The sequence below is a fragment of the Lolium perenne genome, chromosome 5 (assembly GCF_019359855.2).
Source record: "Lolium perenne isolate Kyuss_39 chromosome 5, Kyuss_2.0, whole genome shotgun sequence".
Classification (NCBI taxonomy): domain Eukaryota; kingdom Viridiplantae; phylum Streptophyta; class Magnoliopsida; order Poales; family Poaceae; genus Lolium; species Lolium perenne.
In genome coordinates, this window is record NC_067248.2 from 233,005,316 (window position 1) to 233,020,360 (window position 15,045).

The 15,045-nt window shown below is 41.9% G+C and overlaps 3 long non-coding RNA genes across 5 annotated transcripts; 2 read left to right on the top strand and 1 right to left on the bottom strand.

The window, feature by feature from the left end:
• Positions 1–171: 171 nt before the first annotated feature.
• LOC127302264 (uncharacterized) lies at positions 172–9,553 on the top strand. Of its 3 annotated transcripts, XR_011745676.1 has the most exons (9): positions 381–437; positions 541–666; positions 1,055–1,116; positions 2,045–2,159; positions 2,707–2,862; positions 8,263–8,363; positions 8,464–8,579; positions 8,816–9,042; positions 9,151–9,552. It is a non-coding gene; the product is annotated as an uncharacterized lncRNA (long non-coding RNA). The 3 variants fall into 3 exon arrangements; XR_011745675.1 differs by having other exon boundaries at positions 172–437; positions 545–666; positions 8,816–9,553; XR_007852777.2 differs by having other exon boundaries at positions 8,816–9,553.
• Positions 5,476–6,394, bottom strand: LOC127302265 (uncharacterized). The gene is made up of 3 exons (XR_011745674.1): positions 6,169–6,394; positions 5,830–6,084; positions 5,476–5,738 (listed from the first exon to the last, which is right to left on the bottom strand). It is a non-coding gene; the product is annotated as an uncharacterized lncRNA (long non-coding RNA).
• Positions 6,743–8,083, top strand: LOC139831111 (uncharacterized). Its single transcript, XR_011745677.1, has 3 exons — positions 6,743–7,253; positions 7,337–7,377; positions 7,504–8,083. It is a non-coding gene; the product is annotated as an uncharacterized lncRNA (long non-coding RNA).
• Positions 9,554–15,045: the final 5,492 nt, after the last annotated feature.

The window sequence follows — 15,045 nt, forward strand, 5'->3', positions numbered from 1 at the left end:
GCCTTATTGATTGGAATGGAGTTAGTAGATGTTTACAAATGATTCCTTGTCACTTGCCATTTAAATAGTAACTTCCAGTAACCTGTTTCTGGTAGGTACGTGTTAATTGTGGAATACTTTGTGGTGGTCCCCTCAAGTTGATCATCTTAAACTTGCTTTTTGCACTATTAACTTTGTATAGATACTTGAATGATATGATATTGTACCCGTCTTGGCATAATGTTTTGTTGATCTCCTTGAGTTGTGATGTGGAGGCATGTTGCAGTCTGAAATATAGCTTAGTACTAGTTTTTTTAATTATGTGAATGTGGTATTTTGTCACCATATGTTCTTTCTAGTTATGCTTGCATTTCTAATATCTGGCATGTTTGCTCTTCTTAGATTGGTGTCATGGTAATACACATGGTGATGACAAGGTCTTAGTCCTGCCACCCAAGGTGAGACCTATCCAGGTCTTCATTATTCATCTGCCATTTAAACATGCTGACAGAATGGATATTAAAGGAGCATGCGAGTTGAACAATTTACACCTTGAATCAGGCAGGGATTTGAGCAGACTTGGATGCTCGTGAAAACCATTCTCCAGGATCGAAATATTGTCAATGGGAAATCAAAGGTGTTCCTTTGAGGATCGAGATCGGTCCAAAAGATTTGTCAAATAAGCAGGTACAGAGGTGTCACTTGTCAGAATTCAGTTTATGGATTATTCTGCAAGTGATTGAAAGTACTTTGGCCATCTACTCTTGATCATCTAGAAAGGGTGCTTCGTAAATTAATACCATTTTCATTTTACGCTGAGACCATTTTGGTGTTGTGTGGATGCATTTTGATTGTGGATGATTACTTCATTGGTAAAAAAAAACTTGCACCGAATGAATGATTGAGTTTAGTGGCTTATTTTGATCCTGCTAGTCATTGCAAATATACTGCGAGCTTGACCCTACCCTAATCTGGAACTTATGGTTTGAGAAACTAATTTGGCATGCTATGTCTATTTGGTTCTCTATTTGGTTGCATGTTTTTAACCTAACTTTACCGCCTGGTGTGTATGCAGATAGGCTGGAACGAATATTTGCCTGTGGCAGCGATGTCCTTTTCTTGATCTGCATGGTTAAGGTGAGATTCTGGGCAACGTGATGTACCCTTGTCCCTAGATGTAAATAGTTCCTCATACTTTTTTGTACTTATTTTGACTGTACTTGGCTGGTGTGCACATCTTAGATTCTAGGACTATTTGGTTTTATCGTAGTTTTCCTTGATTCTAAGACTGTTTGGTTTTATTACTAGCTCTTGCATGATTTGGGTGTTGCTATCACCTTTGGGTATATATATTTATCCATGCATGTGTCGTGCCTAGTGTTAATACTGAGTGCAAATTCTATTGTGAGCTTTACTGTTTGCTGCCCTGTTTTTGCATCATTCATTTTAGAGTAGAAAGCTAGCCTGCAAGCTCCTCTATGTATAGAAGCTCGATTAGAAGTATCATCTCGATGTTACAGTTAGAACTATACTTTTATATATTTTTGTTTCTTGCTTTGAATTATATTTTTGTTTCTTGTACTGATATTTGAGGTATTTTAACTTTAGCTTGTTTGTGTTATGCGATGCCACGGCTGTCTGTACTGACTTCCTGGCTTGGTCTGGCCCACTTATTATTGAGCATTTAGTTCATGGGCCACATAACTGGTGCTTTGTGACTCTTTGTTTATTGGTTATGGTTTCAATATAAATGTATGCATGTTTAGTCAGCCATGCTCAAGGTGAGATCTAAACTCGAACATATGGTGTAGTTGCTAACATACCAATTCAATAGTTGCAAGGATTTTCACATTCCTTAATCCTTCTTGAGAAACTAAGTTGGGGTCTTAATACGTCGTAGGACAGATATAGGGTCTGATGTTATGTAAACAGCATTTTTTTTCTTTGGTCGTGTAATGTTATCGTGATTCTGCCATGTAGTCATCAAGGCCTGCTCAGAGGTATAGAAGGAATCCAAGCATTTATTTCTTGATTGGTATCTAATCCATGAATCATCATAATTTAGTGTAAAATGGCGCATACATAATGTTGCCGGCGCCGGCCACGAACCCGAACTGTTGCTCCTCGATCATGCCGACCACCACATCATCCGCCACTACCTCCCCAAGCTTCTGCTGCCCGTGAGCTTACTCTCCTCCTCTTCATCGACTTCGAGTCCTTTCAAATTCAGTATAGATCATTTTATCATGTTGAATAAATGTGTTAGTGGCGAAAATTATGCATAAATCTCTTGTGCCATGGCTTTAGGTTTGGTCCTGTAGAGCCTGACGATTACTTGAATTAGGCCACGAATTCTCAGGGAAAAAACTCTGGCCTGTGTCGTTGTAGTTGCACCTGAAAAGCTGCATTTTTTCGCATTCATTTCTCACTAGTACATAGCTTCAAGTGTGAAGTGAAGTTGATTCCCAAGGGATTGGAGTACGTCCCGGACTCCTGGTTGCATGCACACTTTATATCTGTTACTTTTTTCCCTATTCCTGAAATATGGAAGCGGAAAGTCTGTTTAATTTAACTTAACTAAAAACTTGGCCTGCATAGGCATTAGATTCTTTTGATTTTTTTTCTCATGATGCACAAACACTGATGAAACTTGTGTCTTGTCTGGAGCTATTACTAGTCAAATCCGTTTTCAGTTTTCACTAAGGTTTGATAACTAATTTGTTGCAGCTACCCTTGGACATGGCTTCTTGCTCTTCCTACCGTAACATGGTTTTTTTTGGCCTGGCTTTGACATTGGTGGCGGATGTGGGCCGCTGCTGGTGTCGCCGGAGAGGATGCCGCCGTCCTTGTGTCCTGCTGCTCGACGACAACTACGGTGACGAGGTAATCCCTCTCTCTCTAACCCTTCCTGTTTGCTATGTGTGGTTGCTACGGATGGCGATCCGGGTTTTGTTCCTTGCAAAATGCAAGGAATAGGCTTGAAAGTAGTAAGAGTTCTTTAAGAAATTCTTGCTGGGAAAGTTTTGTGAAATGGTAGGCAAGTGTGAATGTATGTACATGTTTGCACAACATAATAAAGTATAGGTCCAGATTAGATACAAAATTGCAATTCCTATCTGGTACTAGATCTTAGCTGGACACTCTATTTGGACTCAACCTTGTCCAATTTGCTATCTAGCTGATATGTGGATGATTTTTTTCATCAGTTTACAGCAACCTACTGCAGCAATACTGTCCTCGATCAAACATTTAAGTCCAAGTTAGTAATCTAATAAGACAACCTAGCATGAAGACAATACCGCAAAGTGAATTGAGCAGGAGACAAGAAGCACCGAACAGCAGCATCAAAATTTTCACCATTTCTCATTGTTTTTCTCCTAGTTGAATATAGATTAGCTATTTAGCTTAGCTGTAGAGTAACATAACTAAAATACTTCTTTTTATCGTTCTTACTTATATAAAATGTTTCTATAGTTTTTAACAAAGTTTCTGTACTCATGTCGTTCTGGATCTTCAGCAATATATTTAGTCTCGGCCTTATCCACATTTGACATTGATCTTATTTCATCAGTTTATAACAACCTGCTATTTGCTGCATACTATCTCAAATCCAAAATGTAAGTCCTTTTAGAAGTTGCATAAGCTCAACGTTTCTAGGTTTGACAATTTATACAGAAAAGAATAGACATGTATGCCAGCTAAGACAACCTAGCATGAATACTAGTACAAGGTAAGGTAGATTGAGGAGGAGAGAAGACACACCGAGAAATCTATGTTGAGCTGTAAGATGTAGGCACTCTCCTCTGTCCATAGATCCAGGCTTCTTAGGTACCATGCCTCGCCAATTCCGACATTCCGCTGCTCACACGAGCACCACTACCAGAGATATTGTACCATCGGCGCTGAGAACAGCACATTGAAGCCCCTACCCATGGTGGCCTGCAACCTGAACTGCTCAAGCATTGGGGCTACGATGTCAAGATTACCCAGTACACTGTTGTTGTCCAAGACAAGCTCCTCGATCGACGGCGAGTGGATTTTGACCGTGTCGAGGCCCCAGCACCCGCATACCTCTAGCACGCGCAGGTTAGGGTACCGCTTGATCAGCTCAGCCATGTTGTCGACGCGGCAGCCGGCGACAGACACACTCTCCAGCGCAGGGAACTCGATGTTGTCGCCCGCCGGTAAAGTCAGGTAGAGGTTGACCACGCGTAGCTTGATCGAGGCGGCGCGTTCGAAGGAGGGAATCTGGATAGGAAAGTCGCGATCTTTACAGTGCCCCCAGACATCTATGACGAGATCCACCGGGACGAGCCCCGCGGCGGCATTTAGCAGGGCGGAGACGCGAGCAGGGTCCAGAATCCTGTGTCTCTCGAGGATCTCTATTTCGAGGCGGGACAGGGCAGGGCAGGCGACCTGTTGGAGGGCGGCGTCTACTGCGTCCAAGGGCATGCCGCGGAAGGAGAGCTCGAAGAGGTGCCCCCAGAGACCGCGCCACCTGCGGGAGAGAGAGCTTGTGTGGGCGGCGGTGCGGGCGCAACGGAGGTGAACGAGGATTTGGAGCAGCATTTCGTTCGGAAGGGCGCTGATCCGGTCGTCTCCGCCGCCGTCTGGGCAGTGGCGTGGCTGGGAACGACGGCGAGATCCTATCAGCGACTGCGAGCTGAGACGACGACCTGCCCGCAGCTCGATCCCTAATACAAATCGGAAGGATGCGGCGAACTGCGGGGACAGAGACGGCGGCCGAAACAAAGGAATCGGCGGCGGCGGGCTAGACGAGTAACGGAAGTGTGTGTGTGTGTGTGTGTTGGGTGGAGTGTTGTGTTACCTGTCGGTGGCAGAGGCACGAGCGAGTACGGGAGCAGAAACCGTCGGGCTCCCAGCACCTTTGGTGGAGGAGGTCCCCGTCCGCTTGGCGGGTGGCGCAGACGGCGCATCCAGAGCCGCCTTCCTCTTTCCATTGCTAGAAAATGGTGGTTCTCCTTTCCCTGGCATACAACTCTCATAGGTTGGGACTGATGTTCTATTGGCTATCACTCCAACTAAATCACCTAAGCCAGATTTTTGTTCCTCATTCTGTATTTCATCTTCTCTTCGAGCTTCAGTACCAGTATCCAAGTAGTCAACTGAATAACTACATGGGTTACGTCCCTTCTATTCCGTCTCCTCGGGCATCAAAGGATCCCGTTGATCTGAGCATCACATAAGAATAATAAAGTTAGCACGATCCACTTGCTTGCATGTTGTAATACAACCTTGGAAAATCGAGAGTGAGTAATACCTTCGGCTTCCCCCTCAATGGTATCTTTCTTCTTTTTTACTTTGTATCAAAAATTTCTGATGTTAGCACCAAGACCATAAGCAGACACGGAGGAGAATTCAGTTGGTGATAAGCAAGACACTTTAGAAAACAATTACAGCACATGAATCGAATGTATGAATTATTACCTTCTCTGACATGCTGCGATGTTCATCCCAATAACAATTATCTACATAGAAGAAGGTGTTAGGTAGGTGGACAAAAGACAGGGCTGCTGCAGGTATATAGAGAAACAGGGACAGGCACATATGCTTGTTCCAACTAAATTTAATGCTATCCTTAGTGATTTTTTGTATTTTTGCTTTAGGTTGTGTTGTTGTCTTCTCTCTTTTATCTAGAATATCTTCAATATCCTTATCCGTTACTGTGATGTCTTCAGAACTGAAAACCTTTCTAGCACCCAACAATGTCATTTTTGGAAGGTCATCCTTATTGACAGCTGAACAGAAGAGAAAGTTATCATAAAAAAATCATATACCCAATTAGTAAAGACAAATGCTCGAACAAGGCAGTGAGTATCAAAACCATACTTTCTCCGTGTGCGAATCGTCCTTGCCTAAAAATTAAAGGATACAATGCTAGCTTTTTATACCCTTCTTGAAACACTTTTTCCTCTACGGTGTGCTGTAATTTCGTTTGCGTTATATTTTCAGACGGGTAGCAATACAAATTTTGGCACTATCTAGAAATAACAAACCTTAGTGCAAAAGCGAAAAACTTGAACTTGTTTATTTTGACCTATTCCAGTAACACGGTCTAGAGCTTGCAGATCAGCATGTGGAATCCTGAAGGCACAAAAGTATCAAAGAATTAAGATTCGATTCCTAGGGTGAGCAACAAAATCATGTTTAGCATAATAAAGTGCATACCAATCGCTGTCGTAAAATATTACAACATCAGCAGTGGGAAAGTTGATACCACCGCCACATGCCCCAGTTGAAAGTAAGAAAACAAACTTGTCTTCCTTGTTGAAGGCTTCAATGACTTTTATCACGATCTTCTAGGCGTGTACCTTCATATATTTTACAATAATTATATTCTCTGTAATTAAGATACTCTTCCAAGATTTTTAAAAGCTTATGCATCTGCAGGTTATAGTGCTATATATGTTAGACAAAGCAAAATTCTGGGAAAGTAAGTTGCGGTGTACACATTCTTAGTGTCGACGAGTGGTATATCTCCTACACACTTGATAAACCAATAATTCATTCAAATCTGCATGGCAGTGAAAAAACAATCAGCGTTGAAAAAATAAAGACTTTGAACCACGCTCCTTTAACTTATGCAGCAACTTATCTAGTAGAACTATTTTTCCTATGCAAACATAAAGAAAAAACGTCAATAAGAATCCACATAAAATTATGTAGGTAACATGTTACGGTTGTATAAAAAAATATGGGATTAAGATGTGAAATAAGTAAGGAACATAATGCTACCTGAATGCTTTAGACCGTGTTACTGGACTAGGTCAAAATAAACAAGTTCAAGTTTTCCGCTTTTGCATTGAGGTTTGTTGTTTCTAGATAGTGCCAAATTTTATATTGCTATCTGTCTGGAAATATAACGCAAACGAAATTACAGCACACCGTCGAGGAAAAAGTGTTTCAGGAAGGGTATAAAAAGCTAGCATTGTATCCTTTAATTTTTGGCAAGGACGATTCGCACACGGAGAAAGTATAGTTTTGATACTCATTGCCTTGTTCGAGCATTTTTCTTTAGTAATTGCGTATATGATTTTTTTCTGATAAATTTCTCTTCTGTTCAGCTGTCAATAAAAATGTCCGTTCAAAAATGACATTGTTGGGTGCTACAAAGGTTTTCAGTTCCGAGGATAGCACAATAACGGATAAGGATATTGAAGATATTCTAGATAAAAGAGAGAAGAGAACAACACAACCTAAAGAAAAAATACAAAAAATCACTAAGGATAGCATTAAATTTAGTTGGAACAAGCGTATGTGCCTGTCCCTGTTTATCTGTATACCTGCAACAACCCTCTGTCTTTTGTCCACCTACCTAACACCTTCTTTTATGTAGATAATTGTTATTGGGATGAACATCGCAGCATGTCAGAGAAGGTAATAATTCATACATTCGATTCATGTGCTGTAATTGTTTTCTAAAGTGTATTGCTTATCACCAACTGAATTCTCCTCCGTGTCTGCTTGTGGTCTTGGTGCTAACATCAGAAATTTTTGATACAGAAAGTAAAAAAGAAGAAAGATACCATTGAGGGGGAAGCCGAAGGTATTACTCGCTCTTGGTTTTCCAAGGTTGTATTACGGCATGCAAGCAAGTGGATCGTGCTAACTTTATTATTCTTATGTGATGCTCAGATCAACGGGATCCTTTGATACCCGAGGAGACGGAATGGAAGGGACGTAGCCCATGTAGTTATTCAGTTGACTACATGGATACTGGTACTGAATCTCGAAGAGAAGATGAAATACGGAATGAGGAACATGAACCTGGCTTCGGTGATTTAGTTGGAGTGATAGCTAATAGAACATCAGTACCAACCTATGAGAGTCGTATGCCAGGGAAAGGAGAACTACCATTTTCTAGCAATGGAAAAGAGGAAGGCAACTCTGGATGCGCCGTCTGCGCCACCTGCCAAGCGGACGGGGACCTCCTCCACCGAGGGTGCTGGGAGCCCGACGGTTTCTGCTCCCGTACTCGCTCGTGCCCCTGCCACCGACATGTAACAACAAGGATGGAGTTTTTGGAGTGGTGGGGGCGGCGGTTAGGCTGGGCTGAAACTGCAAAACCCAAAGAAAGTGTTTAGAGAAGGCCCAAAACCGGAAATGCTAGACTTACGGAATAGCTACGCACTGACGCGGATGGAATTGGACGTGGCTGCTGCACGGAAGGAAAAAAAAGCGCCGCTAATTATGCAACAAACAGGACGTGCCGCTAATTATGCAACCAATAGGACGTGCCCAATACGTTTTGCCCTTGTTCAGATCGATCACGCCGACCTTCCTCCATCGCGCCGCCGTGCAGGGCCGCCGCCACCGTCCCGCTTCCTCCATCGCGCCGTGGTGAATGGCCGGGCTTCATGCAGGTACCTCACCATCGTCCTCAACCCGTAGATAGACCTCGCCATTTTGACCGTTGGCGGCCACCGGACATTCTTCTAATTATGCAACAAACTTGCATTGTAGGTTCAGATTGACCACGCCAAGCTGTTGATCGATCATTCTATGGCAGAGGAACAGGTTCAAGTAAATTGATCAAACCCAGTTCAGCTTGCCTGATCCTTATCCATCTGTGTTTGCAGGTACTCAATCTTCCTATTCTGCTATGTTAAAAAAAATGTCTCTCGTCAAGCTTTTTAAAATTTGATCACTAGCTAATCAGCACCTGTTTTAGGGGATAACACTGGTCACGGTGCACACAAGTAGTAGTCCATTACCTCAAGCGGCAGTAGTATTAGTGTTCAGTTGGTTTGACTAATATGTTCTTTGTTTAATTAACTTCTTATATACATTCTTATAATATTATCATGATGTACAGAAATGGGAGATGGGAGAAGAAGAAATCTGCACAAAAGGAGAAGAAGAAAGCTGAACAATAGATATTTCTAACAAATACTTTGATTCTTCGAAAAGCTCTACACTTTAAGTCCACTAATTTAGTATTTATTTCAGGCTCGCTCCATGAAAATCAAAAATAAAAGATCAAATGCAAAAAGAAAATCATCCGAGAGAGACAGCCTACAACAAGAGGAGACGAAATATGAGGTAGCTATTTTTTTAGTTACAGCACAATTCAAGTATCTTTGTTTGTCATCTCTTTATTTTCACTACATACTTGAGCACATATGTCTTTTACCACTTTATCTGGACCAGGAATCTTTTTTCTTGGACATTAGTTTTTCTTTTTGATACGCGGGCAAAAGCTTTGCCCTTTCTATTAATTAAGGAGAAGTTTTACAAGAAAAAAAAGGTGTTGGACTATCGGTACTTTGGCTCATGCGTTGGAAAAGGCAACGGGACATGGGCTTCTCCATAAGATCCGAGGGCGGGGTACCATCCTCCGCACATCTCTTTATGCGGATGATGCGGTGGTTTTGTAGCCCCTATTAGAGAAGACATTCAAAACCTCGCCTACATCCTCAATGACTTCGGAAAGGTTACCGGGCTATGTACAAACTTTCTCAAGAGCTCCGTAGTCCCCATAAGGTGCGCCAACATTGACCTCGATGATAGCCACAATACCATATGGAGCAATTCATGTATATATTTTTGTCTCTTTATTTATTTCTATAGCAAGTACCTTCTAAACTTGCTTGGTGCAGAAACCGTTTGACTTTAGTGTTACCAACATAATCCAGCAATGGAATATACAAGCATGTTGTATCAAGTTCAGCAAAGCTCCGCTCATGTGTCCAGTTCTTTGCAATTACGCTTTGATGGAACTGGAGAAGTCCAACAATACGATGGATCAAAGTTAGAGATGAATTGTGTAATTTAAGGATGTTGGATGCAGACCTTCGTTATAATCTTTTATGCACTTGGAAATTTTAATGTACAGGGTAGTAGAAAGTAAACGAATTTATGTTTCGGAATCTGGTTTCTCCACAGTGTATTTGAACTGATTATTGAATTATATGCGATTGCAATTGTCAGTATTGGAATAGAACAAGATATCATAATGAATTTATCATCAAAAGAGTTTATTATTTATTATCTTATCATACAACATATCACATTGTATAGCATACAAGCTACCAGCAACAGTAGTTCACAGAATCTCAGGCCTGTACCATCCAATACTATACACATCACATTCTTTTCCCTTGGACATGCCAACAGAAAGAGTAATGTACAACTGAACTCGTTTGAGTTCAGAAGAGCAATTGTCTGGCATGCGTTTGAGTCCAGAATGTTATCAGCTAGAAAACTGTCGAAACAACATCCAAATGTACCCCAGAACCACAAACAAGAACCAGGTAGTGGAGCTAATTGGTAGCCAGACCATGAGCTAGCAGCAGTACAACATGGCACAACGACATAAGTGCCGGTACATCTGAACAATCTGTATTCATGTAAATATAAACGTGAAGCTTATACAAAGTAGTATGGTACAAAGATAACACATGGAAGTGCACAACTAAGCTGTGTCACACAACTTTTACCCTGAGAAGAAATCATACAACCCAGCCCTGTTTCTACATTCATTAGCTCTACTACAGGCTGCAATACAATCAATTATCCCCAGGACTATCCACTAGATAAAATTGTATGCTCCTGCAGAAAAGAATCCAGTAGCAATCTGGCAGCAATCGTCTCGCCTTGATCTCAGTGCAGACCACATTAGCCTCATCCATCCGGCCGTGGCATACCCACGAAATGAAATTGTAAGAGACCAGCATTAAGAGAGACAAAATTCTTTAGCAAGATGCCACACTTGCATTGGTACTTCTGAAACTTGTAGTTTTAACGACCAACTCTGACGAGATGGGTCTGCAAGAGAGGGGAATCACCGTCCAGCTGCAGAACAGGGGGAGCTGCGCCGCCGCCACCACCGCCGAGGGCTAGGTCGCCGCGCTGACGATGACGACGGAGAGGTCACGGCGCCACCGCCGAAGAGCGCTAGGTCGTCATGCCGCCAAGGATGAGGGCTAGGTCGCCGCGCCGCCGCCGACCAGGTCTAGGCCGCCTCACCGCCCATGAAGTAGTGGAGCTCTACTGGGAAGATGGGGGATATTTTTCGTAACTGATTTTCTTTCGCCTGTGAGCGAGAAGTTACCCACGCTGGCTCCACCGTCCCTTCGTCACGTCAGCGCGTAGCGTTCCATAGCCAATTTCATCCGCATGTGTAGCATTACCGGTCCAAAACAAGGATGGAATTTTTAATCAATCTCATTATGTCTTCCGTTAAAATAAGAATAAACTGGTTACGCCTAACATTGCTGAAGTCAAGCATTTTCTTCAACAATAATAATACATGAACTTGTTGTGCATACATGAACAATAATAATACATGAACTTGTTGTGCATACATGATCATTGCCTACATATTTCTAGTAGGACCAAAAGATGACCGGGATAAGTATCTCATGTCACCCTATTTTTAAACATAATTTGTTGTGCATACATGAACTTGCCCAGGTTCGAGTCGCGGTCTCCTCACATTGGATTTCGTGAGGGTAAGGCTTGCCACTAACACCTTCTCACTCCGCACAGTACGGAAGCTCTCAGCACTGTGTACGTCCTTAACATGAACTTGCCCAAACGTGTGCAATTTAGTGCACGAACAAGAGGAAACCAAACAGTCGTGTCAAATCCACGCATTTGAGAAAAAGCACAGGCGGTATAGCCATAGAGATTATGTGTTCATGACCCATAACTTTTCACACTAAAACGAAACAATCACCGTCCTTTCAGCTTCGATGTGCTTGACTCCGCTGGGAATTAATAGAAGTGAAGGTAGACAATGGCGTAAGCGAATTGGACGTCAGCAATCTTGACAACTCCTGGACACGCTGTTTGATGAGCAGGGCTGAAACTGAAGTACTTCAACCGAGAAGCTGGAGAGGAAGCCCTTTCAGTACTCATCTACTGGCTACTACCTCCAGTCTAGGAACTCGTAAACAGGTCCAGTGAACTAGCGCCTGCCCTCCCATTCCATTCTTCTTTTATACTTGAACTGGCCTACTTAACAGTTGTAGACCATGAGCTCCCATTGCACCTGCTACTGGTGCCAACCAAGTTCATGCTATTTTAATGGAAAAAATCCAAGACAACACAGAAGTTTGCAGTACTGACGTAAATCTTCCGCAAAACATGAAGACGACCAATGAAGATAGGGCAGTAGCTCAAGTTTTAGTAGGAGCTGTCATATAAAGTTACAACTAGAATCATTAGATAGACATGCTTCAATAACCTGCTTAATACCATTCAGAGCTGCGATAAACATAGCATTTCACGGATGGATTCGCCTCGAAGATGCTGCACATTTCCTTATATCCCCCATCACTTGGGAAAAGCTTACGGGATAACCTGACGACCATTGTTTTCATCAAAGTTGCGGATCTGAACAGAAGTTTCAAGAAATCAACTTCGTGGCCCAGTCCCAAAAACCCATCTATATCTATTTCTTCAAGAGACATCAGCGGGATAGTTTGACTTCTCCAGTTTGGGTATTCATCGCAAAGACATTCTGGTGGGCATGCTTGTGTTCTCTGAAAAAATCGTGAAGTATTGTTGATTATGAATCCGAAAAACCTACTCATACAGGAGTATCAAGTTATACAGTCATCTGAAGAGTATATAAAATCAGGTCTCTTAAATGCATTATATATCATGGTGCCCAGATTGGCGAATTACCGGTGAGCTTCGCATGGTGACTTTAAGCATGGTTATAGTGTTGCAAGTCCCAAGAAGATCCAACATCATTGCTCCAAAAACATGTCCATATGATCCCAAATACATCTCCAAAACAGAAAATTCAGGAAGCGGTGATATCTGCTGGAACAAGTCACTGTCCAGAAGAAATTCCTCGTGCTAATGCATAGAAGGTCCATGAAAAGGAAATTTAAAAAAGATCAACTCAGAGTACTATTAAAGCAATTTGATGATGTGAAGCAGAAGTAATTGAATGTGTGACTTTTGATCCAAGGTCAACAAACTATTATGCATGCATTCGGCAGACATGACTAAAAGAAATGTCTAAGCAGGAGCATAGCAAAGCTACATCACAATGTTCCCAGACTACCTCAAGCCTGCATGTTCTCAATACTTTGTCGTTTTGAAGACCATAACTTATAAAAGACTGCTAATTTTTTTACTTCAATCAAGCCGATCCATCGCCTTGCAAGCCTTTCCTGACATCAGCCTAGGAAGCTCCCCTAGCGATATTGTTACTTTTTCAGGGACGAGTACTGCAATTCAAACATGGCCAAAGTCATTGGCCAAATTAAAATGTATCTAACCTCTTCCAGATAACTTGAAAACAAAATGTCGCTATATTGTTCAGCCCTTATGAACATTGAGCGAAACAATTGATATGTGATGTAACAACAATTACTATGTTGTGTGGTGGTGGAGATCTGTGGTAGCTCAGGTGACACCCCATGTGTGGGCAGGTTAGCATTATGAGCCTGACAGGCTTCCAGCTGGTAAGGTGGTCTTGGGCTTATGGACTTGGTAGCTAAATAAAATTCTATTTACTCAACGAAATCTACAATGCTATAGCGTCTCACTATTTTAAGCACATGCATAAGCTTAAAACACAAAATACAGTTCCCAGATCTGGCTTCGCACTAAAAAATCCTTCGATTCTTGTTTAATTCTCTTGCCGACTTTGGCTCCATTTACAGCCATACAAAATTTATAATCAAACCTTGGTTCTCTTTCCTCATTTAAAATTCCAAACTCACTCAATTCACTGTCATCTGTTGCTCTGGTTTCAACTTGGGTACTGTACTATTCTTCTGATCAGCACTTGCTCTAAATGACACCATGGTTTTAAAAGCGTCGCCTAGGTGGCGCTTATGAATCAAGGAGCCCCCCCACCCCTCTGCCTTGAAAAATCGTTCGCTTTAGGCGACTAGGCGTCAAAGCGTCCCCAAACCTCTCTTAGACGCCTTTAAAATCCTGAATGACACCTCTACCATACCCATGGAAAAGTGGTTCCTTGGAGGCCATACCAGTGTCCAAGGTCAAACATGTTTGATGTAAAAGAAGTGAGAATGAAATCTCTGTTTTATTGATCAAGAACTTGGGTATATATACAATCTGAATAGGTGCCAATGAGGCGGTAACTACAAGGTTCGCGTCCGCTTGAAGGGGCGTGACGCCTGTACGGCTTTGGCCAAACAATAACTACCTAGTTAGCTTAAGACCTAAGCTAATACTATATCTAACAAAACAGAAGCACAAAAGCAATGTGCTGTCCGAATGGAGGCCATGCAGTTGACATGGCAGAGAAGGCTAGCAGCTGGCATTGATTGGTTGAACAGGAGGTGGTGGGGCAATAGCTGGTAAGCAATAAGCTATTCTTGGCAACGGTATCTATGCAGTAGTAGACTAGTAGTAGCCGTAGCAGTAACTTTTCGCTACCAATGCATGGTTGTGTTTTGGAATGGCGTTTTCAGAATTTAATAGTTAATAGTCAGTAGTTTGTTGCATATCAGTATATCGGCCCGACACCAGGGGTTTTGGAAAAAGTTGAGTACATAAATACAACAATAATTCTTTATGTGTGCTTACTTAGATAAAAGGTCGTTTATACTTGGATACGAAGTTGTAATGCTTATCTTAGTCATGCATTAAGAGAACCTGGCATGAAGACTGTACCACAGGATGAATTGAGCAGGAGAGGAAGATGCACCGAACAGCAACACTAAACTATTTCACCACTTTTCATTGTTTGGTTCTTTCTTAGTTGAATATAGGGTAGCTTAGCTTTAGACTTGCAATACTAAAATACGAGTACCTTTTTATTGTACTTACCTAGATAAACAGCTTTTATGCTTCGATCTGTAACTTGCAATACTTTTTTTAAAACATAAGGCCAAAGGCCCGGCCATATATATATATATATATATATATATATATATATATATATATATATGGGGAAAATAGTGGGGTACCATGGGTGGTAGCTATGCATATAGATCCAACCATTAGATCTTCTATAGGGAGCATATATGGAGCACACGGTGTTAGACCATTTGGTTTTCATCCGTTTTCGAATAGGCAACTCCGTTAGTTAACCATACCGTAACTCCTCTAAAT